This window comes from Meleagris gallopavo, chromosome 4, assembly GCF_905368555.1.
Source record: "Meleagris gallopavo chromosome 4, MGAL_WU_HG_1.1, whole genome shotgun sequence".
Classification (NCBI taxonomy): domain Eukaryota; kingdom Metazoa; phylum Chordata; class Aves; order Galliformes; family Phasianidae; genus Meleagris; species Meleagris gallopavo.
The window spans coordinates 57,057,409-57,085,241 of NC_139407.1; the positions used below are offsets into that span (position 1 = coordinate 57,057,409).

Genomic DNA, 27,833 nt, shown 5'->3' on the forward strand with positions numbered 1-27,833 from the left:
TACCATGTACCTCCTTGCTGTAGAGAGTTATAGGGTTTCCCCTGAGCCTCCTTTTCTCCAGACTAAACAATCCCAGTTCCCTCAGCCATTCCTCGTAAGACCTGTGTAGCAGACCCCTCACCAGCTTCGTTGTCCTCTGGGCACACTCCAAGGCCCTTCTTTCTTGTAGCAAGGGGCCCAAAACTGAACACAGCACTCCAGGTGTGACCTTCACCAGTGCTGAATTCAAGGGAATGATTACCTCCCTGCTCCTGCTGACTGCACTGCTTCTGATACAAGCCAGGATTCCATTGTCCTTCTTGGATACCTGGGCACACTGCTGGCTCATGTTCAGCTGGCTGCAAACTGATTCCCTCACATTGTTTTTCTCTATGCAGCTTTCCATTTCTTCTGTCTTGACAATTTGGGCAGTAAATAATTGGAGTGTATGTCTTTTCTCAGTTTGTGAGCAATGCTTATAGCCCAGAAGTCCTGACTTCACTTGGTAGCACTGCTGCCATACAGGTAGATAAGTATTTTGTCAGTCTTTGAGAGTTTATATGAATTTTGGTTTCAGAAGAGCCAAGATTAGCATTTTGCTGGGAATTATGGAGTCAAGTATGGTAAATGCAAATGAGTCTGAGAAGTAATTTTCAGATAATACAGTGCTAGGATAATCTTCAATAGTAGTGAAATAGATGAAATGCAATGAAATAAGCAGGTTTTTTAGAGCATTATTTATTTTTTACACGTCATTATTTTTTAATTCCTTAAATCAGAACCAGGATTCATCAAATTTTATTCTAATATTCTAACACAGTAAGTACTTCCTTCTTCTAATCTGATTGCTCTCTGTGAGCCTTTGTCCACTACTGAAATATAACAAGACTTTTCATAGAATTCATAATCTGGGACATAAGGGTTTTACCTGCACTCACCAACAGGGACCTTCACAAGAACTGCACAAATAAAATTATCAGTGATATAGCTGCAACTCAGAGTGAAAGTACCTGAAATCTCTGGAGAAAGATCTTTCTTCCAAAATATCCAGCCTGGCTTCCCAGAGCTGGGAGCTTCTGATGGTTTGGTTAATATTGCAGGAAGCTACTGCTTTGGGGGCATAACTGTTCAGATCCCTAAGCTCAAGAACAAGAATGTAAACATCTCCTCGTGAATACCCTGTGTTTCTTCTGCTCACAGAAAAGACAAAACCTTTTGAGATTTTTATTTAGCTTGAATTTAAATGCCAGATTTTGATCTTACTTATTTATTTATTTATTTATTTATTTATTTATTTATTTATTTGATTATCAAATGGAAACAATGTCTTCTTTCCTCACAGGAAATATTCTAAGGCTTCAGGGACTTTTTCATGATTATTACTATAATTTTATCTGAAAATTGTCAAGATCATAAGCAAATACAGAAAACTTGTGGCTTCACACATAATGATAAATAAATGGTTTTTTCTCTGCAGACTAATGAAACTTGCTCTCTAGGCTTTATCCATTAAAGTTCAAACAAACACCGTTTGGCATGTTACAAGCACTTTTACCTGCAGAATAATAACATTTCCTTTGATTAAAGCCTGGCCATCTTACAGATCATTGATTAACAGCAAAAAAGTGTGACAAGACTTTCTAGGAGGGAGTGGATATTGAATGGATTTCATATTTTGCAAAGGACTCACATTTTTCTTTCTTCATAAAGAATAGTTTCCTAGTGAAAGATGGAAATGAAATCAATTTTTTTTTTCAAATAAATGTTCTTTTAGTCGCTCTGATGTGTGTCTTTACATAAATACGAGTTTGTTTGACTCTCAGTAATTCTCCCGCTAAATCCAATATCTTTGTAAACTGGCCACAAGATTTTCATGTTAATCAGTCATTTCATAACTAAAGACATTTTCCTTTTCACCTAATCATCTTTTTTCATCATTTGCCCTACTGCATATCCATGTGCATTTGGCATTGGCTCTCAGTGATGTCCCATAGACTTCTAAGAGGTAGCCTACTTGCATGCTTAGAATTCATAGAATCATGAACCTTAGAAAAGATCTCTGAGATCATTCAGCCCAACCATCTACCTACCACCAGTATTTCCCCACTAAATCATGTCCCTTAGTACAACAACCAAAGACAGTTTAAGACTGTTCTTGAACAGTCTTTTCAGCTGACTGACAGGTGAACACCCGCTGTGCTATAACACTGACCTAGTGGCAGCAACAGAGGATGCTGGTTTTTCATCTTTTTGAATGGTTGTTTTTTATAAAACTGTGGAAAGAGAGGCTGAAGCTCCTTGCTGCTTGTACATAAACGTCCTCTTGAGAGTTAAGGGCATTTCATTTCCTCTTTGAGTTGTATATAGCCCCTCTGTACTTTTTTGTGGCTGACTAACATACACATATTTGAGTACTATAGGCACAGGAATTCTCTTAAAGTCATCTGGATCTTCGTTAAATTCAAAGCCATTAAATTGCCTGCTTTTTTTCTGTCATGGACAATTAAAGATCACTTCTACCTGTAGCCTGAAGATTTGCTGCTGACAATTCACAGGATTTTTTTTTTTTCCTATTCCTTAGGATGTTCATCAGGATTTGATGCCTCTGTAAAACAACGTGTTAATTTTTATGAACTAGGTTTATTAACTAAAAGCATATTTTATCATACATTGACATTAAGGAATTTTGAAAAGAGAAATCACACATTGTGTGACATCAACTCTGCAAACTGAGACTTCCATGTCCCACGTCACTCTGAGGCTTCCATTTCTCATTCAGATGCCACTGGCCTCACTCAGAGGTTCAAAGATATTGGGAAGTCCTACACCAGTGCATGAACTGTGGGTGTTGCACCATAAGATTTGCTGCAGATGGAACTATCCGGAGTGCCAATGGCCAAGGATCTGAGAGCAGCAAGACAAGACCCAAGACTTTGGCTGTCCTCACACTGGTAAAAGAAAGTCTGAAGTGAAATTTAATACATTTACATTTAATAAATAGATCCTTGGAGATGGGTCAGTGTGGGAAGAACAAAAGTTAGTTAATGTAGCAATGTTGACAAAAACAAAGGGTACATAGTGGTCAGAAAGAAATGCAGGATGACATCCCCGATGTGATGTTGTGCTGCAGCATCCCATCCATAGTTCACAATAGTTTCTCTTGGTGCTGTTTCCTATGTTTTCATTTGTATGTAAAATCATGTAGGTTTTTTTAGTTACCTCTGTGTGTAGCAGTCTGTGTCTTCAGATGGTTCAGGTGGCAAGTTCAAAGCATTGGGGAACTTCCTCTGCAAGGTCCTGAGTAAAAGGCAAGGTAAATCACCAGCATTTCTGCTTCTATTCAACCTCTATCATTAATTGACCCTCAGGTCCACTGAGCTGCTCTCCAGCAAGAGAAGAGCAACGGTCCCAGAGGATAACTTCCCTTTTAAAGCAAGGACCAATTTTCACCACTTTATTTATCAAATTAAATAAGCATTTGGACAGAAAATCCTCCCTGTGAAAAATATTAAAGAAAGCACACAGTGACCTGCCTCATTGCTTATGCAGTGCAGGTAAAGCTTTCTTTGGGAAGGGAATCAAGATTGCTTCTCATATTAATTCCTTTTGTTTGTTTGTTTGTTTTCTTGTTAGATCAAAAATATTTTTCCTCTCATTTGAATAATCGTGATTACTGCAGTACCACCTGTGACAGCTGTAATGATCATTTGATAAAATAGACAGAAGGCAGAAATAATATGAAACTGCTGTTGAAAGTAGAAAGAAACTGAAAGGAGGGTTTCTGAACTGGAAAAATGGGTAAAAGCATTTATTGTTTAGACTTGTAATACTCTTCATGTATATTAGAAGTGACCTTTTTTGTTCTATGGCATCCATAAAGTCTCTTTTATTGAACCAATTAAAAGGTAGACATTCAGAAGGTGATATTAAAAATAATAGATAAAGTAAAATAAAATGGGTTTATAAGCAAACATGAGAAAGCACTCAGATCCGAAATACATTTTTCTGTTGCTTGGTTAAGCAGGGTTAAAAACTCTACATATCAAAAGGAAAAGAACACATAACTGCTCTCTGCAAGTGATAAAACAGAAGCAGATTATCACAAAGCTGTTTATCATTAGGATGAAAAGGGAGAGGAAAGGAGAAAAGAAACTGGGAAATTTTTAAAAGAAAGTTTGAACTTTCTGTAATATATGTGACATTCTTAATTATCCATTTACTAAGTTCTTATTGTAATTTTTTTGGCCTGTACCTCTCATGGCAGCTGGTGGCTGCAGAAGACATTTAAGGAGTTCTGATATAAAATAACTCCCTTGTTGTGAATAAGGGAAGCTGAACACTTAAAATTAAAGCCAATCTTAAAAATGAAGCGCAACTGAAGTCCTGCTTTAACCACTGACAATGTGAAAAAGACAGTATGACGCCTTCATCTCACTGACCTTCTGTTTGATGACTATAGAAGTGCAGCAGCTTTGTAGAATCACTTGATGGCTGAACTTCATTGTCAAAGCAAAGAGCTCAATAACAAATGAAATATAGAACCACTTTTTATCTGAAAGTAATATTTGCACAATACATTACAAGATGTTAAGATTGTGTCACAGCTCTGAGTACATCTGAGATGTTTTTGGTGTTGCCTTTCTTCTGCCCACAACAAGAGCATCCTGGCTGTTAACTGCTACTTATCATAAAGCAATGTATTTCCAAGGTGTGTATATCCCCATAGGTCAAATATTATAGCTGTTATGCCTCCCAAATGCAGTCAGATCATCATGGCTTTTTAATTTAATAGCAATGGCTTAATTGGATCAGCTCATCTGCTAGAAAATTACAGTACCACAAAGTAAACACGTTAGCATAGTGGGAAGAATCCTGCTTGCAGACTCCTTGTTCTGCTTTGTTCTTGGGTTCAGTCTTCAGCCTGGCTGCATGTGCCCCTGCTTCCAGCTTACCAGGCTGTGGAGAACTGCAAAAGCAAGAGAAACTTCCTCTCACCTTCCAAGGCTCCAGAGAGCTCAGAGCTTCATAGATGATGTTTTGCTAGGTAAGCGTATAAATGAAGGTTGAAGATCTCACCTGGTGATAATGCAGCTCAGTAGCAGGCTGCTTAAAAATTGGTTATACGTACTGACATTTGTTTTGGTCATTATCTGTTTCAGACAGGTAAGTGGTTCAGCTGTTCTTGGATGTTAAAGCTTGGAGGGATTTCCATGCTCACCTAGTTGCTCTCTGCAACGTAGAAGAGGTCGGAGGTTGTCATGCAGCAATGACTGTATCGAGTCTGTAACTCCAGGTGACTGGAAAGTTTGGAAAGACATCTAGTTTTCTTTAAGCAACTCAAATGGTTGAAATTCATCTTCTGCAGGCCAGGTAGCTTGTTCAAATATGTAAAAAAAATTCTACACTGCATAGCCCAATAATGCAAGGTGCATACATGTACGTTCTAATTAACCCTGCAGAGAGGCTGAGAAAAAGAATGAGTCACAGGCTAAGTGTTTTCTTGGCCTTACTTACTAGAAGAGCAGTGATCAGAACAGACTTAGCAAACTCCAAAAAGAAAATCGCAGAGACGCAACGTATGTCAGTGCTTACATAGCAGCACACTCCTGGCTTTGGACTTTGCACTACTGCACTCACCTGCCAGACCTATCTTCAGTATCACTGTATGGCTTTGTGCTGTGTAAAGGTACTCTGAGCTGTGAACAGTAAGACATCTAATGGCTACATGAAGCTAAAATCCACCATCATTATCAAAGGATTCTATTGTTGAGTCTGGAGAGGAGGAAGCTCAGGGGAGACTTTATCACTGTCTACAACTGTGTGAAAAGAGACTGTAGCAAGGTGGAGGACCAGCCTCTTCTCCGAGGTAACAGTAATAGGACAAGAGTCAATGGCCTTAAGTTGTGGCAGAGGAGGTTCAGACTGGATATTAGGAAAAATTTCTTCGCAGAAAGAGTGGTGATGTATTGGCACAGGCTGCCCACAGAGGTGGTGGAGTCACCGTCCCTGGAGGTGTTCAAGAAATGTGGAGATGTGGCACTGAGGGATGTGGGTAGCTGGCATGGTGGGGACGGGTGTTTGGACTAGATGATCTTGGAGGTCTTTTCCAACCTTAATGATTTTATGATTCTTTGATCATCTCTATAACTTCTAACTTGTTCAATACCCACAGTTTTCATTTCTTTTTTCCGCTGAGACAATGTATACTGACATTAGGTGCTCAATCATTCCTTCTCAATAGGCAGAATGACGATCAGTTTTCTCTCCCCATTATGCAGGATTATCTTCATGTATGTGAAATTTGCTCACTTGTTCAAACATAAATGGGCAGAATACTGAACACGGTAACACAAGACGTGAAAGTTGCTAATATATTTTGTTTTCATCCATTCCCCTGTCTTCCTAAATCTTACATTTAGCATTTCACAGGTAGCAAATCTTAATTACTGGAACACATCAATCACTGGCTTTAAGTCCACTGCGAAAAGCAAATTAAGATTTCCTTGTGAATTACAAAGATCTTTCCTTTGTTTTGCAATAAAAATGGCATAGCACAGCCATGAAAAGCACAGATACAGAAAAGACTAAAGAAAAGAACTGGACTGTGAATACAAACTGCATATTTATACTGATTGACAGAACACCTTTCGAATCAGAGCATTGTTGACTTGCCACATAAAGGCATATTTTTTAGTGTGAAGGTGAATAGGTGCTAAATGCAGTTTAGGAACTGCATTCATGTACACAAGTTGGAAGGGCCAAGAATCCTCCTGTGTTAAGGTGCCGTTATGCATCAAATATAAGAATAGCGCAACCGGTGAGAAGCTAGGTTGGCAGGAGGCAGGCTTGGAGGTAACAGCTGTCATAAGGGGTAAACTGAGAAGGACTGAGAATAAGGCAAGGACAGACTATCTCCTTCTGTGATACTCTCCCAGCCACCACCTCTTCCCAGCTCAGGGGTTAAGCCTGGTTTCTGTGTAGTTGGTATCCTCTGATGCATTTTTTTTCCCATTCATATGTTCAGTTTCCCCTTGGTCCCCCCTAAATCTTCAGTGTTCACTAAATACTAAGGCAGGCAGGCAGTATTGCTGATGAATTACCTGCTGCATTAGGAATAACTCATTTCTGTTTGTTTTGAAGCTTGTTCCCTCTATCTTACTCTGATGAGCCCCAGTACTTATAGTGGAAGAGACAGTGAACAATCAACCCCTATCCATCCTCTCCAGCTCACTCCTGATTTTATAGCCCTCTAGCATGTCCCTTGTAATTTGTCTCTTTTCCAGAAAGAAGAATCTTATCTTACTTAGCTATTCCTTGCACAGAACACATCCTATATATTGATAGCCCTTGACAATCAAGGACAATTGAACCTTTTTCCAGTTCCACTATATTCTTTCTGAGATGAAAAGAGCAGAACAGTACAAAGACACAGACACGCCATGCATTTATATAAAGGCACAATGATTAACTCTGTTTTGTTCTCTATTGCTTTACCAATAGTTCCTAATATTTGTGATTCTTTTTGTTTGGTATTGAGCAGTGAGATGTCACTTTCATGCTATTAACAACGGTATCCTCAAATTCTCTCTCCAAAGAGGTAAAGGTTAGGTAAGAACCTCACAATTTACAAATGAAACTGGGACAATGTCTTCATGTATGCATTTAATTTCACCATCCATCTAGTCTGCTTAAAGCTACATTTTCACTCGTATCTATCTGCCTTTGCAGTTATATTCAGTTCATAGCAATGTATCAGTATCTACTAGGAGCACAATACACCAAAGGCTGCATACAGAAACTTGTATTGCTGTTGCTTCAAGCTGAAGTGTCCTCCTGAAACATCAGTGTGAGCAAAGCCAAGACAAAGTGCTTTGGTGGGGAAGGGAAGAAAAAAAACTGGAACAGAGAAATACATGAACAATGTTTAAAGAGCTTTCCATCAGTAAGACATTAACAAATCATCTTCTTTTGTAAATTGACACTGTAACTTTTTGGTCATTTTATAAAGGAGGTGAAATTCAGCATCTGTGTGTGTGCATGGAAATCTCATCTAAGAGCTGGAAATTAAAAAATAGGAAAGAAATTTTAAAGACTTAGGGAATCTTGTCCTTATAATGAGTCTCCTCTGGGCATATCTAGCCTGTGCCACTGCTTTCCTTGTAAACTTTGATAGTTTTTTTTATTGATATTAGGGGAAGTTCTTATTGTGCCATTATAAACTTTAAATTTCTTTGCAACCATGATAAACAAAGCCCAGAAAATCACTAGAGAAGTCCTTCTGGGGAGACACAGAACAGAGATCTTGAACTTGTTTGTACTGACTTCAGTGAAGAGACATTATCACATACAGCATCATACATTTGTATGAACTCATGGTATTTTGCCAATGTGCAGTAATGCAGTTTTGTCCTATGATCCAAATTATGACTGAAAGAGTGATATCTGGTTCTAATTTTGGGTGTTTTCTGCAAGGGTATTACCACTTATATACCTTTTTAATGCTTTCTTTGGCACACACCCATTAATTGCTCACTGAAAAATCTGAAAAGGGTATATTGAGGGTTGTTTTCCACCGTTTTACTTATCCTTGTTTTCCCTAACTTTAGGCCCCAAAGTACTTTATTTCACAATAGCATTCCATCAAACAGCTTTGTAGTAGTTTAAAGGCTGACAACTCATTCAAAGTGAATAACTTTATAACAACAGTTGCAAAACATTTTTTGTTATATGGTATAGCTATTTTAGTCAAATTCCACAGAGTTTTTCTAAACGCCTTCCTCCCTCTTTCCTGCCCCACGCATGCTTCAGAGGGCCGCAGAACATTTCATTTGTCCTGGGTTACTGTAGTGCTGCTGTCCATTGTTACAATTACTGTTTCATTTTTCTCTGCAGCTCTGCTGAGCTCTTTTATATGTTAATCCAAGTAACAACATTTGCAAAGTGCTTAGGAATCCATCTGGGCAGCACTGTGCTTGTGTGTAGGATCATTACCATTACTGATAGTTAAGAATCTTCTACATGCTCCTAGAAATGCCTGTATTTATTTTATTTAGAGCTAGTCTTCAGGAAATAAGATGGCACAATTCATCACGGTCCAAGTGTGCAATCTGTGTTCTTAAGAACATTAATTAAAAAAAAAAGGTGATGCAGACTGAGAATTCTGAGCAATGGGAATTCTGGACAGCAGGGCAGGACTTGCCAGCTGCAGTCCATCCCATCAGACAGGGTAGATAGGGAACACCCTAGAAAGTTCTTCTATCCAAGCCATCCAATCCACCAGATTCATCGAATCCATCTGATACATCCAACCAATTCAATCCATCCAAACCATCCAATCCAACAAATCAGACCGTGAGAGCTGGCAGTTGGGCAAGCTCCAGCTAGATCCATCTTTTTCTCTCCCCATCCTTCCCACCCCTACCTATTTTTAAACTCTTGGTAACCTGTACCAACAGGTCACAACACATTAATAAACCTCCTGGGGCACTGGTGGTCCAGGCTGTAACTGATGCATGACTGAGCGCTTCAACCCTGGTTGCATGTTCTGATATTTATTGTGTTTGTCATGCTACGTAAGAGCCATGATCAGCAGCTGGCCTCAGGCAAAGGGAAAGTAATCAGTCTTTTGGAGAACTTTTCCAGTGACTGCCAAGAATTTTCTGCATGAGGAAGCCTATTAACAAGCATCATGTGAGTGTTTACAGAAAGTCAGAAAATGCTGACCCAGGATAAGGAAAATGACCCTTCTACGTAGTTTCACAGCTGAATAACTCTCTAATATTTCATTGAAGGGATTTATAGATAAGAGTTACAAAAGTGTTTTTGAAACATGTTTACAATCACAACAGCCTGGTCCCACTCGCTAATTTTAGAGAGGAGATCACATCTCAAAGGAGATGTTAACTGTGGTGTAATATCTGTGCAAAGTAAAACCTCAGGGGTCAGGGCGAGCATCTGACCCTTCAGTTGTCACTCCCTGCTGCACCTTGTGACAGAGCTGCTACGATGATTGTCCTGAGAAATCCCCCGAAAGTTAACTTCATGTGTTCCTAAATGAAGTCAATAAAATCTCAGGATGTGCAATGAAAATAAACTGCGCAACTACCAATGGCAGGTATTTTATTATTTATAACCCAAAAGGAAAAGGGCATTTTTAAATCCCTTTCCAGAAGCTTTGCCAGAGGAGTGAATATTCACATTATCTATGCCTTTTAATATTGTTATAATTTTGTTTTCTCAGGCTATAAATGTATATTTAGTGCTAAAATGTGGAATTTAAGCTTTTAGGCTGACAAAATCATTTTCCTCACTAAATAACATATATCAGAAAATTCTCTCAGACAAAATATTCACTAATTATATCAACCATTTTCTTGTGTTTGCCTCTAAAATTTCTAATGACTGTAGAATCATAGAATCATTAAGGCTGAAAAAGACCACTAAGATTATCCAATCTAACCAGCAACCCACATCCACCATACCACTAAACTATGTCCCTCCATGCCACATCTACACACTTTTTGAACACCTCCAGGGATGGTGACTCCACTACTTCCCTGGGCAGCCTGTGTCACTGCCCAATCACCCTTTCTGAGAACAAGTTTTTCCTAACATCTAGCCTGAAAACTATCAAAGTGTAGCAAGTTCCCAGGTGTTCGTGAATTGCTTGCCCAAACCTGTCACCAGGGATTTACAGAGCCCTTGGTGGAGCAGTGCCAGTGCTCTGTCATGTCATGTCATATCTGTCACCTGTGTGATCGTCCCCTTGTCACTGAGCTATGGCAGGCAGCAACAGGCTTTGTGCCCCATCTTTTCCACCTGTACACAGCTGCTGAGACTTTATTAGCTGCATTTAAACCCTAAATGAAAAAAAGAGCAACCAAACCAGTTGCAACAGAAGAGATTAGTCCAACTCGTTGGCACATGACATGCCTGAGTTAATACTCAGTACTGCTGCTTTGAAATAGTGACATTTCCATTAGAAAAGCCACTAATCGAATCACCCTGACCTAACTGTCTGCCTTTGTACTGAGATTCTATCTACAATGGCATTTAGCATAAACCACACAGAAAAATGAATTTTCCTTTTATGTATTACCCTGTGCTCTTGGCAGATAAATTTCAAAAGAGTGCATGTTTTATCTCACTTCCAAACTTCTCCACCTTGTGTCCTCCTGTGCCTATGTGAGTGACGCACACACCCTTAGCTGCGTGCTTTGTGTGCCTACGCATACAGTGATGGTACTACACACAAAGTCCTGGGACAATTTATTAAACAACCTTTACCACTGCAGGTGAGCTCTGCCAGCCAGTTGTGCTCACATGATCTCACAATCTTCCATCTACCAATGGAAATCGGTATAAATTGCCTGTGCTCCACACTGGCCATGAAGATATTGAGGAGTATTTCAGCAGTGAGGCAGCCACACTACCCCAGCTCTTCCCAGAGCCATGCACACAGAAATGCCTGAGCCAAGGGGCCTCTTAGCCAGTGAAGATCAAGCTCTCGGTGAAGATGCAGCCTCCATTACCTGATGAAGGAATAAGTTAACTGAAGGGCAGGCCACATTCTGGCTCCATCGAGGAAGCACAGACCTGGGGTGCTCTGCTTAGACGCCTGAAGTGAAGCTGGGCTCCTTTTGATGGTGATATCTGTGGATTGAACGGGTGAAGAACCTTAAACCAACAGGCAGCGTGACTTTCCAGTGGGACCGTGCAGGAACATTGGGCTGCCTGCCAGAGAGCTGCTCGTGCTAAATATTAATAATTAACGCTGCTGATGATAGGGAGGAGGCCAAGGGAGTAATCCTAAATGATCTGGAGAGGTCAGAAATATTGGCAGGAAATATCAGCCACTGGTTGAAGTAGGAGAAAAAAAATGATGGATAGGCATGCTTTAAAACAAGCCTGAACGCAGAACTGCAGTGGGATGGAGAAAGCTCAAAGAGCAGCTTCAGAAATGCATCTGTGAACAGCAAAGTAGCAACAGTGAAATGGCAGCAGAAAAGGCAAAAAAAAAATCCAAGATGACATGAGTGTTTGGTGGCACTTTTTGCTTGCCCACTTCTCAAGATTTTCATGTATACAGCCCAGAAAGAAACTTTTCCCTCTGCTGCAAATACAACTTATGCTTATGCTGTGATTGGAGCATAGTAATTAATACTAAAATACTGATAAAATTTAAAGCATATCTAGAGAAAATTATTGTGAGAAGCAATTCTTACAATAACAATTTGAAATCACAACTTAAATCTTAATTTCCAAATATATTTATCTCTTTAAAAAATAAATGAAATCATAGTTCCCACATCTCTACTAGTTACATAAAAAAGAAGAAAAAGAAAAAAAAAAAAAAGAAAAAAAAGAAAAAGAAAGAGAAAGAAGAAAAGCTTTCTGTCTGTAAAAGAAAAAGTGTCTTTTCCAGGAAATATAGTTCAATCAAAATTAAAAAGTGGTTGAAAACTTATCTCATCTGATTTCCCTCTCAGGAAGTGGAGTTTTCAGGCCTCCAGTGCTGCTTTTACTGTTCTAGGTCAGACTGAGAGGTCTTGGGGCATCTGAGATTGTACCAAGGACTACTGTGCATCTTCATTACTGCAGCATTATGATCTGTTGTACGGCACAATGCTGCAGCTGTTCACCTTTTTAAATTCCCTAATATTTTCCCATTATTTAGCACATGAGAGATTAGTTCTCCAGTTGCTTGGGACCTCATCTGTTGCCAGCACACTGTGTAATCCAAATGGATTGGATCACCAAACAGAGCAAACTATACAATCTACACAACTATACAAACAATACATCTCACAACCTCAGCCATTGGTATTTCCCAGCTGCTATCTTCTCTCCTAAATGGATATTACAATTCTGTTGCTCTCTATTGCTTTTCTCATTCTGCATCAAAGTATTTTTTTTCCTTTTTACCCATCTCTCATAGAATCAAAGAAACATAGAATCATTTGAGGTGGAGGGGACCCTTAAAGGTTAGAAGGTCAGCTGGTCCAACTGCCCTGCAGTGAACAGGGACACCTACAGCTGGATCAGTTTCTCAGAGCCCCGTTCAGCCTGACCTTGATTGTCTCTAAAGACAGAGCACTCACACCTCTCTGGGCAATCTGTGCCCAGAGACACATTTCTGTCTGTACATCAATACACACAGGACAACTCAGGCTGGAAAGGACCTCAAGAAGTCTAAAGTCCAACCTCTCACTCAAAACAGGATCAGTTCTAGGATCAGACCAAACTGCTAAGGATGTGGCCCATCTGGATCTCAGCAGAGCAATGGAGGCTGCACAACCTCTCTGACAGTCTTTCTGTCCTACTGTTACCTGCCCACATAGGGAAAAAATGGATAAAATACAAGGGTTTGTAGCATCGGCTGTTTCTGAGAGGCACTCAGGCATGTATAGTCAGTAACTGAGTCCTTCTTTTCATAATGCCCTTAAAAGCCATTACCAAGCAGCTGTTTTTCACTCTCTAGACAGAGATAATGGCAGTGTGTGCAGAAACTTTTGGGAGCTGCCTGTGGACAGCTGCAGTGCTGTGACAGAACTCTGAACAGCCTATGTGCTCCCTCTGCTTAACAACTAAACAACTCCTTTTGGAAGGCAAAGCTTGGAGTCTTCTGTTGCTATAGCTATTTGTCTTTGTTGCTATAGTGATAGCAAATGAGTACAGGGATAATGGTCATCACAGGATTTTGGTGCTGAAGCAGTTAAATGAGAAGCACCAGGATCCTTCTTAACTGGACGTATACATACAAGCAGAGGCAGAGGTTTTTAGGGACAGCAACTATGACAGCAATAGCAAATTGCAGGCTACGAGGCACAATGCAGTAGGAATATTTTCTCAGCATAGGAAAAAAAGCTTAGCACTGCTCAGAAAAGCTTCCCACAACTATTTGTCACAATCTTTGCAAGACACGGCTGAGGAGGTGCACAGGAGTCTGACTGACCTTTTGCAGTTAAGACCACACAAGCCCATGCAATGCAATTACCTTGTGTTATTGTGATGAAAGAAAATTCATTTCAACTCCACACGCTGACGACAAGTGTTCTAATGTCTTTTTTTTTTTTTCCCAGGATGTCTGAGGGAAACTCTGAGTCATCTTGAGAGGGAAGAGAAGAATAATGTCCACCTTGAATTCTAGACACAGCTGAGAGCTTTCCAACCTGATGTTGAGGGAAAAAGTCTGTTCCCTTCCTAGAAAAGAAAAATGAGAGTTTATGAGAAAAAGTGGAGAGGGACGAGGCAAAAGCTGTCCCCAACCCGTCTAACTTCTGTTACTGAACAGTTATATCTTCCGGCATCTTTCAGAGCAACTGGAGTTGCAGTGTCAGAACACTGCACTAGTAAATCCTCAGCTTGATTTAGCATAGCATCCCTCTTGCATTAGAAGCATGCTGCAGGGCAGGCAGATTCATATGGATGTTGGTAATGGTTAGCAACATTTTGCTCTGTACATACTTTGCTGCAGGGTCTTGAACAAGAGCCACAAAGTAGAACCCTGTCTGATCTGTTTGCAAATATGAGGGCAATTCTGCAGGCAACTTTGCTTCATACTCTCTCTCCTACAGATTAAAAGCACTGCTATCAGGAACACATTGTTCAGCATGTAAATTCATGTTGGTTTTAGCCAAGAGTTTGCATAGAGATTTTTATTATTTAGCTTCATTCAGATTCTTAGAAGCAAGGAAAATCTCCTTAGGAAAGGTGGATTTCTCTAGTCGCTAGAGCTCAGAGTAAAGCAGGTTTGCTTGAGGACAGGTCCTTCTGTCTGTCAGGCTTAGCAGTGAATGCCTGACAGCAGCAAGTGAAACAGCAGAATTTGTTGTTATTTTTAAATGGTTGAAGACAGGATTTTCAGCACAGAGAGATTTGCCTGTGGGAAAGAACCTTGCATCATCCTAGATCAGTTGGTGCTCCTGTTTGTGTACTAAAGATCTGAAAACGTGCAGAAAGCATTTTCTGCAGGGCTTGGGCTCCTAAAAGCAGAAATAGCAAATCTGAGGAAAACAGATTCAGCAAACTCTAAAGCCTGAGGTGTTAAAGCTGGTGGAAAGGGTAAGAAAAATAATGAAGACTTCCCAAATAAAATTACAATAAATTTTGCACAGCCAAATGCAAAACTAGAAATACTAATCTTTTTTTCCCTCCATTTTAGGATCCTAAAACCAAACTCAGCCTGGGGAGCAGCTACTGGGGAGATTCTCACAGAGGGAAGGGACACCCATCAGGCAGCTGTGGGACTCTTTCAGTAGCATCACATTAAAAGCAAGTGGAAGAGTGCAAACAAAAAGAGAGGTAACCAGAAAGCTTCCATTTAGAATCTTTTTCTCCTTTCATCAGCTTAATTTCTGCAAGATCCTTGAGAAGAATATGTAAAAAATACTCAAGGCTGCATTTAAGGTTGCCTCTGTAATTCCTCCCCATTTGAAAGCCCTGAAAAGATATGATCTGGTTTATTTGGATGAGTGTATAGTTGTTGCCCAGTGGTACATCATCTGTTACTCCAATGCACGCTGCAATCTCAAACTTTACTTGAGATAGTTAGGGTGCAATGCATTCCTTATGTGATACACTGATTATACTAAAGAACCAGCCTACCAGTCCCTGGGTTAAACTGATCCAATCCAAATTACATTTAAACATATTCAAATGCATGTCTGTTGGCTGCTGTACAAATAAATAAAATTGAAATAGTGCCCAACATAAAGGCAATTGCTTGCTCATCAGCTACTTTGTCAAGGTTCTGGCTGATGCTGATTTCACCTCAAGTGTCAGACAAAAAAGTTACTTCTGTTGGGCATTTCATAACAGTAGGTCTGAATTTTGACAGCAATGAAGTACAGGCTACATCACTACTGGAGTCCAAGAACCAGCAATGTCCTGAACTTTTTAAGCACTGCTCCATCTTGAAGAAATAGTAATATTGGTTAAGCAAGCAAGAAGGGCAGAGAGTCTTTTAGATCAGTCAGTTAGAAACATCACAGAGAGGAACAGTGTCTAATTCTGGAATGGAAGCAAGCTGGAAAGGCAGTTCAAGTAGATGATGGTACAACTAAACAGAAGGAAAACTGATTCCCCCATTCCCTCTCACCCTTTGTTGGATGACAGAGACTAAAGTATGGCATTTCCTATATCAATAGGAATTGCTCTGCCTTTGGACATCCAGGCAGGCAAACAAGTCCCAGTTAGAAACCGATGATAACTCCGTTTTGTCTTTGAGAAACCCTTTGTCCTTTCCTTACTACAAAAGACAGTGGAATATGATTGACCTCTTGGTAGACGTGGATCAAAGACAAATCATTCTCATGGAAAGGTTGCAAAATTGTTGTTCAATGGTCTTTGAAGAATGAAGATAGAAAACTTAAGAAGCTGGAAAAGGCTTATACACTTGTGAAATCAGAGCAGAATTAAAGTGAATGAAGAAATTTCCTGGAAGAGCCACAGTTTTCTCCTCTAATTGCTGGATATTTTGGTTCACTTAAGCTGTGTGTTTATGTTAGTATTATTTCCTAAGTTCACCTTGGTAAAAACTAATCATCTCTGTCCTGGTACAACGGGAAACAACTGAGCAGGATAAAGCAAAAGAGAATGAACAGCGACCTTTCCTTCTGCAGAGCCCACTGCTGAGAGAGGCAGGAAGAGATCTATCTGGCCATGTTTATCTGACTAAGGCAATTTACTGGATGATAGCTTTCCCCAGAAGATCTAAGGACAAAAATGGCATAATATCAACTCACAGGGGACCCACTAATATGAGCCCTAAAATGAAGCCCTTTGTGCTGAACCAACTGTATATTTCATGTGTGAGCCACACCACTGAGTTGTTTAATGTTCCTCTGGAGAGCAATAGACCAGTGACAAGAAAAATAAACAAGAACTAAAGATGAAGATGTCCTTGAACTGAAAGTGCTTCACTTTAGGAAACCCAATAAAGTGAACAGGAAAATGTGAAGCATGATTGCATTAAAATAGGCATTATTTTTTTCTGTCTTCTGTGAGAAAACTCAGGTATTTTACATCATAAGTCTCCATCTAACTATAAGTAGAGTGTTTTCAGCTTGATGTGTACTATTTAGAAGTGGAACTCCATCTCCCAGTTCACGTCAGAGACAGCATGTGCTCTACCTACCCAAGTATCCTCACCATCAGGCGGCAGTGCCCTACTTTATCCCTCACACACACTTCCTCTGAAATTTCAGTATGTCGATAAAAGTATTACCGATTCTGACTTTGTCCTTTAGAACATTAGATTTTTAACCAACAATTGTTTCATCTGGAAAATCCTTGCAAATACCAGATGAAGTGTACTAACAATCAGGTTAATCTAATAAATACATTTCCTGTCATGCAATTCATGCCTACAGTAACCCAATAACCAATCCAGACAATAAATCCAAAGGTTTGTTGACTTTGTTTTCAAATTCCTGCCTAAATGCATCAAGCCTCTAGGTCTGGAGTAAGTATAATTAGCTGACCAGAGGTGCAAGGGTAAGGCTGGTTTCATAAGACGTGCACAAATAAATCCATACAATGGCAATGAACCTTTAAGCAGAATGCAATGGGAAGTACAAAATATTCTGATGCATAAGATAGAGTTTTGTGTAATGTCAACATTTTAGTGCAAGTGGTTTCTTTGAGGTCACTTTCAGAGAGAAAATGGAGGTTTTCAAAAAGTAAAGATTTTCCAGGAAAAGTTGTTTTTTTAATCTGAATTTTCATTTCCCCTTAGTATTCCAACAATTCCGATCCCAAATTATTAGAGATATCCAGGATGTAAGGCAAAAGATATATTTATGCTTATCCTCTTTACTTAAAAGTAAAGTAGAAATCAAAGTGTTGGAGTTGTCTGAGTGGTAGAAAATTCAAATTTTATTCTGTTCTAATTTTGAACTTGGATCTTGTGTCTGTTCTTAAAATTAAGGTATTGATCATTATTTCCAATCAGCCATTCTACAGTCCTTATTTTCAAGCCAAGGTCTTTTTTAAAGCGTGTCGAAAAGTAATCTGCACTATTACTTTCAATTACAGCTTAATAATTTATGAAATTACTTAGTATCATACCTGCAATATGTCAGTCAGGCTTCATTACATTGCAATGAACTCTGATTTAACACACTCATTATTGCTGCTGTTGAGGGTTTGTAGGGGAAAGATTCCTGTGACTGTATTAATTTTAGACATTTTGGACTAAAACAAGCAGCTACAGATAAATGATGGTATACAGTGAGGTACTTAAGCGTACCTAAGACTATGATGTCTCCTGATTGCAAATACTTGCCTCTTGGAATAGCTCCATATTTTGCTCTCAGTTTGTGAAATGCTCTTCTACTTTCACACAACAAATTGTTTTACAAGAAAGAATGAGCTATGAAAACTCATGAGGGAGGCAAGAACTCACAGAGCATTCTCTGGCAGCAAATATGCGGACAGCTGAACTGGCATAAGACTTCTGAGAAGAATTTTTAATGGCATTATCATCATACAAAGCACAGCCACAGCCATCCACGGCCCCAGGCTGACCCCCATATTGTGGTTGTGATGATTGTGGCCTTCATACATCATTCCTGATGTATGATACTGCTGCTGGCACAAGGCAAAATAATTTGCCAAACAATGAGGAAAACTTCATTTTGGTTTGAATGAACTTTGAATAACACAACTTTTGGGAAGGCAGTGTGTGAGGCTTTTTTCTTGGCATTAGTTCTGAAATTTACCTTTGTATGGCCAGAACCAATGGTCTGCCAACTTCTGTTGGACTGAGATCACAGGTTATTGCAAAGTTGGAGATTAACTTATGGAACACCAATATTTCTCTTCTGAGATTCTTGGGACATGTCCTGGTTTGTATCGAAGCACAAGATCCTACAAACATAATTCAACATAAGCTTCATGAAAGGTTTAGAAATTTGCACTAATATTTCATTAGAAATGCAAAAAGCTAATTTCTCAAGCCTCAGCTTCCTACAAATGGCAAGCAATTTTTCTGATCGTGTGTGTTATGTTACAGAAGGTGTCAGGAGGGCAGGGTCATAGGTAGGCTTAAAACAGGAAAACAAAATGAAGCTAAAATTGCTCTTCATTTATCTGGAGTTTCAACAGGGACAGAATTAAACTAAAATTTAACCCTCTCAAACAGCTGAATGCCGCCATCACTGCTAGATTAATACTTCTGATGGCAAGCCCGCAAGGCAGTATTGTCTTCAGTTTGTGTTTAATACAGCTCCAAGCACAGCATACTGAAGAAATAATCAGTATAATGCTTAGCTGCTGCTTTCAGCTCATTAGGAGGTATTTTTTTCTGACTCCAGAACCAGTGGCTGAAGCTGACTTGAGGCATAAATCGGAGGATGCTATGCTGCCCGAAGACGGGAAGGTTGGCTGAGGTCTGCGGGAGGGCGGCGGGTGTGTGTGTGGAGTTAGAGAGGAAGCTAATATAAGGAGGAAAATGAATCACAGTATTGATGTCTGGAAAGAACAATATTATGACTATATGGATTTAATGACTGCTGATATCTAGCTTGGTGACAGGTAGTCTCATCCGTAGGGACAAAAGTACACAGTGTGCTGCAAGCAGACCTGGAGGCAATCCTTCAACTCAAATCCCATGATAGGATAATGTGCTATGGTTCTTTTTATGCTGGAGGTGGCATCCTTTCTAGATCCCTTCTGAGTATGTCAGTTGATGATAACAGCATAATTTGCCTTAGAAATTTTAATTCCCCCCACACACACCCTTTTCCTTACAAAGGAGAGAAGTGTGAACATTTCCTTTGAGCTGTCCTGAATAAATACTTTAAGAATATTAAAAATGAGAAGTGGATTAAAGCTTTCTGACCGAATTCCAAACCGTGTAGGGTGCTTTGTTAATGTTAAAAGGAGAAATGCTATAACCTTCAGTGCTCACATCCTCAGCGTTAAAGCCACACAGGGTCTATCTCTGCCTTCAGCCAGATATATAACCTCTCCCGAAACAACATCTGTCTTTCTTTTTCCCTTCATGTAGGAAATTTAGGAAGAGCAGGTAAAGCAATTTGGTGACATCACGGTTGTTCTACAGGAACTCCTGGATGTCATTAGCTGTTGCACTTTGTTTCCCCTTATTTTATATGCAGCATGCATTAGCGGCTGCTTGTTTTGAAGTTCTCTAGGGTATTCTACAACGAAGTTGCCTGGTAGCAGAACAATCTGTATTCCTCAGATATGCAAGTGACTAATTTTCCATCAATCAGAGATGAGACTTAAATAAATAAAGGTACTTCATGGGGCTGCTGTGCCTAATGATAAGCAATTATATAAAGTCAAATTAAGGCAGTTCTTTGTGAAGGTCCTGTGAAATTGGTTAAGCAAAAAGAATAACTGCACCATTTCATTGATTCATCCTATTGCTCATTTCAGTGGGAGCATTATCTCAGTTAACTGATGCAATTAATATGAAAATGAGGAAATCATTGTTTAAGGAGATGAGGAGAGAGAGGGGGTCCTAATGCAGCAGTGGTGAAGAAAAAGAGTCACAGAGATGGAAATTTGCATAGGTCAATGGTAATGTAATGCATTTAGCACATATTCAAAGCTTAACTTGCATAGTAATACAGATCCATTAAATTCTCATTATGATGACCTGTGTCCAACACAATTCAATTTTTCTGAATCTTAATGATAAAAAGTTAATTACAGTAAGGTGAAAACCTTTTGTACTTGGTCTTAAAATAAAGCATTGAAAGGGCATTGAGACTATCTTTTAGATATGGCAGATAGTTTCACTTCTGCTTAATTCAATATTTTATTAAGCATGACAAGATCTGAAGTTTGGCTTCTGTGTGCACTGCAGATTTTTAATGTAGTCAGTGGCAATAAATAAGCCTTTGTCTGTACAATTACAATTTAATGCTAGTCATTTTCCACTTACAGGCTTCAGTTACAGATCACATTCTCAGTTTATCCTGCTTTTCTTATTTTTAGTAACCAGAAAGCCTATCCAAATTTGGGGAAGAGGAGAAAAAGACATCCTTTCCCTTTCATCAGCGTAAACATATTCCAGCTTCTGTTCCTTAGACATGTTTTTGAGCCAACGGCTCTTACCATGGCATAGTGCAGGGTCTCCAACAGCTGCTCCTTGTCATTACCTGATTTCACTTCTCACCACAGCTACAGGTGGAAGATAAGTGTCTGAGTGCTGCTCAGCCTCACACCATTTCCTCCCACTTATCCCACATTCGCAGATAATGGTCATTCTTTGACTTACTCATCCGAGACAGGCAGTGAATGTGTCAGGTTCCCAGTGCTCTGAATCATGCTTGAGATTAAGCTGGAGGTGCAGAGATACACTTACAAGCAGGTTCAACACAGCAGGCGGCCATGTGAGGCAGGTTGTTGTTCTCAAAAACAAGTGCCAGGCGACACTCATTGCTCCTTCACATTAAAGCCACCACACATCACTCAGGCTATGTCACGTTGTATCAAACTGTGATGAATTTGCATTTAATAGATTTGTAAGGCATCTTTAACACCTGTGCAATGTAAATTGGGCTGAGCGTGACCTAAACACAAATCCCATGCACGTTTTTCTCCTTGATAGTTTCTTTTATCTTGAAATATGCGCTATGCTCACCACAGCACGTAGCAAGTGTTTGTGGAGGTGATCCAAGGGATGACTTTAACCACCTAGCACAGAGTCAGACCTCGAGATTTGCTTGACAAAACACAGGTATCTGCAGAGCCTGTACCTGAGCTGGGCTCCCTGGGCAGGCACTGGGGACACCCAGTCCCAGCACAAAGCAGAGCCAACAGCTGTGTGTGGTCAGGAGGGCAGTCCTGCCTTGAACACAGAGCTACAAGAAGAAATATGATGCTAACTCTCTAAATCCAAGCCTGAGATCCAATCCTTGCCTCACTTTTAAGGCTGCAATTCTCAGCACTTCAAATTGCAAAGCAGTCCCCTGAACGCTCCTAAATTTTGCTTTTTGCTATTGCTAGTGTTGCCTGCATCCCTGAGGAGCTCTTTGGCCTCCCAGAGACCCAGTGCAGCAATCAGCCAGCAGAAGGCTAATCAGCCCCTGTCTGCTCGAGCCTGCACACACACACACACACACAAAGTGATTTCCCCCATGGAGCAGGCACTAGAGCTCAGAGAAGGTCCTGTGCTGGAGTTAGGCGGGGCACGGGCTCACCTCTGTCCTCTGGTCTCTCTTCTCCTATGGATCAGACTCTGAGCACCACACTCTGAGCTGCACTTTTAAAACTATTTCAGTGCCTTTAAATACAATCAGGATCAACATCTAAAAATCATTGAGCTAGGTGGCTAAATAACATAGCACGCCAGAATTTTAGTATGCAATAATCCATATCAGTAAAAGTTAAATATCTTTAATGATCCATGCTTAGGATATATATACCTCTACCAGTTTAAGCACTTGTGCTTCGAAATTCTACATCTTTATGGACATTTGTCAAACCACAGATTGATGTGATAGAAAAGGTGGAAGATGGAGGCAGAATGTAAGGCAGCATGTAAACTGCATGGCTGCATGGTTACAGAAGCATTTTTTCTGGCTGCCTTGACTGTTTTTCAACAACTTCTTTCTGTAACTTCCTGACCTCCACGAGGTGGCTCCAGGTCCATGAACAGAAGTCTAGTTGAAAAAAATGGAAAAACAGAGAGAGTATGTCACTTGTGAATAATATATAGTTATTTGTCATTTCTCAATATGAGAAATGCGAGGTGAAACTGCATGGTTATGTAGGAGTGTGTAGAGAACTATAGAAATTGTTATAAAAAAATAATGATGTTTAGACTTGTAGATGAAATAACTTGTAGACAACACTAATCTTATTTAAAGGCAGTGTATTCACCATGCTGCTTCATAAATACCCATAAATACCACTCTAATTAATAAACCTCAGCTACTGAAGATTCAGCAAATATGCTATTCATAGACAACAGGTATTATGTGAGGGAAAAGAATGGATTTTAAAATAGTTTTTTTTCCCCTCTAAATACAAATTCAGACTCTTTTTGAGAGAAGAGAAACACCAAGTAGCGACAATCCAGACGAATCATCCAATTTAAATTTCAGAAGTTTCATTGCTTATGAAGATCTTACAAAACTATTTTATCTCAATCATTGTTATTTTCTAAAAGGGGAAATTCTGATTCCAAAAATAGAGAAAATCCAACTTTGACCAGAAACACCAAATGTATATTGCTAAAACTACTTATATAAACAAATCAAGAAGGAAAAATGATACTAGGAAACCCTGATAGCTACAAATACATACAATATGTATAAAAAATACACTGTACATGTCCTGTGATATAAAATCTTTTAAATCACCTTGATTTCCTTTGTCAACTGCACAGCATGGGAAAAGTCTGGCACAGATTATATTTTGTTGGTTGTACAGGTGCTTTGCTGCGCACAGCAGCAGTTTGCCAACAAAAGAAGAAACCTTAAACATTCTCTGATTCCCTGCAGCATCTGCAAAAAGTAGCCTGAAGAAGACATTAAAATAAACCACAAAAATTATTTTCTTTGTAAGAAGAGCAGCTACATGTGACAATGCCATCATGTATTGCTGTCCAATTTCACTTGCAAGCACCCTGGAAGCCATAGCATTTGCTGATACAGATGATCCGCTGAGGTCTAAAAAGCTATGCAAAGGGTATGAGAAGACTTGTACATGTGCAACTACTTCAGTAGGCTATTTCTAACCATGATCAGGATAGAGTAGAGGAAACAAGAAAGTGAAGATTTTCCCTTACAGCTTCAAGGTTTTAGGGTTCTCCTGAGCTGGACATTGCTACTAGGATTCCAATACAAACCAAGTTCTGTTGCACTGGTCAGTGCAAGAAGTGCCTGAATCTGATCTGATTAGTCTGATCTCTCTGTGAGATGCTTTACACCTTTGGCCCTTGCAACTGAGTTCCTCAGTATCTGTATTTCAGGTTACCTAAAATTGTCTGCCTTTCCACCTCTGTTTTGGTGTTATTTCCATTTTCTTTTGCATCAAAAGTCATCCAGTTATTTTTTTCTGGTAACCACTTAGACATCGAAGTCATTCAAAGACAATAAGCTATTTCAAAATGCCAAAGCATTCTGGACAACTTCTTTGACATGTCCAAAGCAAGATGGTTGTTCAGTTTCCAGTTCCAGTTACCAGTTTTTACTCCAATCTGAAATCATTCTTACACAGACTGACATCCAGGTCCATCTCCATTTTCTACAGCTATTTTATCATCAACGACCCTGAATGGAATTTCTGAATGGAATTGTCTCTCCTAACTTCAAAGGTCTGAAATTAAGCCTTTTGTCTACAGTCCTTCTCTGTGCTCTGTCTTTTGTCAGATAGATCCCTCTAGAGGGACATTCAGATCACTTATCTCAGGCCCCAGTTTTAGAATTAGATTAATTGCTGCTTGTGAGTACCTTTCCCTCTCCATTGATGAAGTGAATGGCTCAGGCTAGATATGCAAGGTTTTGATAGCTAAACTTAAAAACAATGGCTCTTGCCTTGGGCAAAAAAAAAAAAAAAAGAAAAGAAAAAAAAAGTGAAAATACCCTATCTTGCATTTACACACCATTACAAGTTTTAGAAAATGATATAAAACAGTCGGCATGGGCCCACACTCATATATTTCCATAGCTCCTGATTCTGTAGTACTGAAATCAATATTGGCTCCATGCTGAGTTTTTTAAAGCAAAAGATGCAATATCATTGCTTATATTTCAGAACTATTAGGACAGACAAACCCCAAGAGAAGAAGTAGACCCATCCTTCTCTTCAGCAACTACTTTCTGTGACCTTAACCTCGAAGAGCATATCCAGATGCCACGAGCTTACTTCAGCCATGGAATCACATTCACATTTCAAACCTCCTCAGACCTGAAAGGTCCAAAGACTTAGACTCATCTCTGTTTTAAATGCTGTCAGTAAGCTATAGCTGAAGTGTGTTGCTTCCCATTGCCAGTCAGCAAGGTGTGCCAGCTACCCTTGTGCACCTCTGTAACCTCTCCACTGCTACCTGTTAATACACACTCTGAGTTACAATCAGCAGCTCAGGACAGTGTCTCACATGTTATAAATGGGATATCTGGATATCTAAGAAAAAAAATTGCCACTACTTAAGTCCTAGAAAATCAAGGAAGACAAAAAATGGCATCTTGCCAGGCTGTCAGTTCCCTTCTCTGTTTACTCCCGAGCCTTTGCTTTTGGCAAGAGCACATCCCTCTGCTGCAGTGATCCCTGCATAAAATTTCAGTAATCACCCTGATAGTTTACTAGACTAAATTTTGCTGGAAATGCATAGAAGAATGAGAAAAGCTATTTTAGCACAACAAAGCTTTTTCTGTTCTCACTCACCAACAGAGAGGAGGGTATAGCAAAGGAAGAAAGATACTGCTGTGGGAGAGGCAAGGGGTCTTATTATTACATTTACACAAGTATAATGCAGCTGCTTCTTTGATAGCTTTAATGCAGCTACTTCTAATTTACATTGGTGTAAGTGAAATCAAATAAAACCCATTACATCCCTGAACCCCAGTAGGCGATCAATGTAATGCAGACTTTTACAACCCCAATTTCTTTCTGTAATAGCAAAGGAACAATACGGGTTTACAGAAGGGCCAGGCTAAAGATAATACTCCCCTCCCTTCTCTTTCTTAGGCTGCAATCAGAAGAATCTAAATGGACGTTTGAGTGTGAAGATGAAGGTCAAGAAGGACAACAAAAGATCAAATGAGTGTCTGGGAGCTGAACCTGGAGATGATCTCAAAACTGAAAAAGGCTATGTGCACAGAAGACCAGCTACCAATTATGCAATGATTCAGAAAATCAGAACATTAATTAAGATTTTATTACTTTATTAGTAATGAAGTCAAATTGAGTTATAATGAGTTAGAAAGTGAACATGGTTTCTTTGTATTGTTAAATGTACTTGTTTCAATTTTACTGCTTTAAAATTGCAGTATGAAATGTATTTCAAAAGAATAATATACATTTGTATTAATTGTAGGGTAAGGGCACACTCAAAGCACTCTTTAAATAATGCACTACTCAGACTTGTTTCAGAGTCTCTTCTCTTTTCCTTTTCTTCTCTAGCTCTCCTTTTCTAGCACTGTCACTTTGAGTCATCAGAAAAATTAGAAGAAAACCCACACCATTTCTAGTGCCAAAACCTCAGCTCTGCAGTTCTGCAAGTTGAAACAGTCTGCCTGTAACTCACTATTTCAGTACTTTTCTGATCTCCTCAGAAAAAAAAAAAAAAAAAAATAGCAGTCTGGATTCTTGGCCAGGGAATCTGCAGCAGGAGTCAGGGATCTCCATAGGCTGCAATGCAACCGAGGGCCAGTATACCCCAAAAGAAATCCTGCCAATCTTAATTCTCTTTTCTTCCTCATTTCTACATTCTTTGGTCATTTTTCACTTTGCCACTCCTTTTAATGCAAAATTGTTAGGGACATTCTTTGTAGGAAATACATGATGTGACAGAAATGATATGTTAACCAGTGGAGGGAGAGACAGTGCCCTTCCTTCCCTACAAATTCCTCAGTCAGTAAAACTGGCAACATTGTACACAATATTCAGAAGTCTGCTCAGTAATGCAATAGCCATTGGCCTGTGTTAGCAGCCAGAGATCCAGCTTTCTGGGAATGACTTGTCTCACATGGCATGCACCAACTTCCAGAAACACCTTGGGATGTCCTTTTTGACCATGCAGCACAGGAGCATCCCAGATGGAGTGCTCTGCCCAGCACAACAGCCTGCAGACCAGTAAGGGGAGAAGGCAGATGTTTACATCTACATCTAGCTGTAGATGTCCCTGTTCATTGCAGAGGGGTTGGGCTAGCTGGCCTTTGAAGGTTACTTGCAACTCCAACAGTTCTATGATTCTGTGATTCTAAGGTATCTCAGATGAGGAAAGTGGCTCCTTCAGCCCGCAGTTTCACCTACAGAAACAGAGAAAATTCCAGCTCCCAAAGATAAGCCCCAATCTGCGTGAGGAAAGAAACTGCCCGATTCCCGGTCTTGAATTTCTTCTGAAATGGAATACAATCTTCTCTTAAAGTCTCCTGCTTCAGCGTTTGCATTTCATTGCAGATATTGAAATCACCATTCTGTTTTGACACTCAAAGATGCTCTAATCAATATCACTGGAAATGTCATTTAACTTTTCACTCGGACGAAAGGTGATGCTGACATTCTACTTTTCCTGCATTTCCCAAGAGAACATTTAATCTCTCTGACCTTGCAGATATTTAAGGAACCATTCACAAGATAACATTACATTGTGACAGCCAGCAGGGTGTTTCTCACAGACAGCATTTTGCCTACAGGGACCACAGAAAACATCTGGATTCAGATAGAAAATACTAATAAAAAGGAACGCATTATTATTGTTCATCAGCATTGCTCAGTGATGTATTATTATTTCTGCCTGCTGGAAACAATGCTGTCAGGTTTTTAAAGCAAAACGACTGCAATCTATGAATGTGACAATGAGAAACTACGGACATAAAAGGATATGAATAAGATTTACAAGTTGCTGAACACAGAGCGTTCTCTGCCATCAGTACCAGGTTCCTCTACATGCTTTTCATCCCTTTGAAAAGAATATGAATGCATCAATGGATGTGTTATCAGCTTCAGGGGCAACAGGAAGGGCATTCCCTGACTGCTGTATCTACAGAGTTCTGGCAAAGAACTGCAGTCTCTTTTGGAAAGCCATAGGAAGAGATACAGTGGTTAAACAGCAGAGATCGGTGGGACCCCCTTGAAGCTGCTTTGGTTGGTCAGGTGTGGGCACAGCAGAAAGCAAAATAAATTAAACTCCTCCAGCTGGAAAATAAATA

The 27,833-nt window shown here is 39.7% G+C and overlaps 1 long non-coding RNA gene across 1 annotated transcript; it reads left to right on the forward strand.

Moving 5' to 3' along the window:
* The first annotated feature begins 140 nt into the window (after positions 1-140).
* On the forward strand, positions 141-27,833 carry LOC146544522 (uncharacterized). The gene is made up of 3 exons (XR_014883216.1): positions 141-15,042; positions 15,143-15,282; positions 25,648-27,833. It is a non-coding gene; the product is annotated as an uncharacterized LOC146544522 (long non-coding RNA).